Source organism: Pundamilia nyererei, unplaced genomic scaffold (assembly GCF_000239375.1).
Source record: "Pundamilia nyererei isolate P.nyererei 1_Seehausen unplaced genomic scaffold, PunNye1.0 scaffold01443, whole genome shotgun sequence".
NCBI classification, from domain to species: Eukaryota; Metazoa; Chordata; class Actinopteri; order Cichliformes; family Cichlidae; genus Pundamilia; species Pundamilia nyererei.
The window spans coordinates 1-1,410 of NW_005188844.1; the positions used below are offsets into that span (position 1 = coordinate 1).

Sequence of the window (1,410 nt, forward strand, 5' to 3'; positions counted from 1 at the left end):
TCTGGCTCCGTTGGAGGCACCACTGGTTATTGGCCTTTAATAAAGATATTAACTGGATATAAACTGTTGGATTGTCTCTGTGACACATGTAGTACTCAATCTCATATCGTGTACAGTACACAGCTACTGCACCCCAGGCACAGTCATGCTGTTCCTCATTTCCGCCAAAGGCCAGTAGATGGCGTAGTTGCAAGCACTCCTGTTTTCTTTTACGTCCACAAATCAGATGTAAATTCAGGAGTCCTTCAAGCAACCCCTCACATTTGTTTCTGAACAGCCAAAATGAGTGGAAGAGGAAAGGGAGGTTTTATGCGATACTACACAGAAATGGCGAGCGGTAAAAAGAGTATGCTGCTGTCCTCTTTAGCGGTCTATGGAGATGATTCGGAGCCTGACTCTGACCCTGAACAAGAAGAATCAGGGGGGCGTGTAGGAAGCCTTGTATATCGCTATGATGAGGATGACCTGAACCAAACTGTGGACCCAGAAGAAAAAGAGTCTGCAGATGAAGACTGCAGAGAAAACAACTCGGAAGTGGACGAATCTGACGAGGGGAGGGACGCAGATGACTTTGAGATCTCAGAAGCAGAAAAAAAGGACCCCAAGGAGCTAGTTGCTCCGTTTTCAGAAAAGGTGAGAAACATGTCACCTGACGAGATCAAGATCCCCCCCGAACCCCCCGGACGCTGCTCCAGCCATCTACAGGAGAAGATTCATAAGCTGTATAAGAGGAAGCTCCATGGAGATTTTGACACAAACGCCCATATCCAGCAAAAGAAGAAATTTAGAAACCCAAGTATTTACGAGAAGCTCATTCAGTTCTGCGCCATAGATGAACTGGGAACCAACTACCCAAAAGATATGTTCGATCCTCATGCCTGGTCGGAAGACTCTTACTATGAAGCTCTCGCCAAAGCTCAGAAGGTGGAGATGGACAAACTGGAGAAAGCCAAGAAGGAACGAACCAAGAGTTTGTCACGGGGACTAAGAAGGGCACCAACCCCTCCAGCACAGCAGCCTCCACCACCAGCAACACCACAACTACATCCACAGATACCCAGAAGAGGAAAAGTAAGTGGGACTCTGCACTCCCTGTGACCCTGGCCCAAAAAAAGAAAGGGAGGTAAAGGACTCGGCAAAGGAGGCGCAAAGCGTCACCGTAAGGTGATAACATCCAGGGCATCACTAAGCCAGCTATCCGCCGCCTGGCTCGCCGTGGTGGTGTGAAGCGTATTTCTGGTCTGATCTACGAGGAGACCCGTGGCGTGTTGAAGGTGTTTCTGGAGAACGTCATCCGCGACGCCGTCACCTACACCGAGCACACCAAGAGAAAGACCGTCACCGCCATGGATGTGGTGTACGCTCTCAAGAGACAGGGCCGCACTCTGTACGGCTTTGGTGGTTAAGCTT

General features: G+C 49.5%; 2 pseudogenes; both read left to right on the forward strand.

Moving 5' to 3' along the window:
* Positions 1-251: 251 nt before the first annotated feature.
* Positions 252-1,406, forward strand: LOC102207405 (histone H4-like; annotated as a pseudogene).
* LOC102207690 (SAP30-binding protein pseudogene) lies at positions 328-1,106 on the forward strand (annotated as a pseudogene).
* Positions 1,407-1,410: the final 4 nt, after the last annotated feature.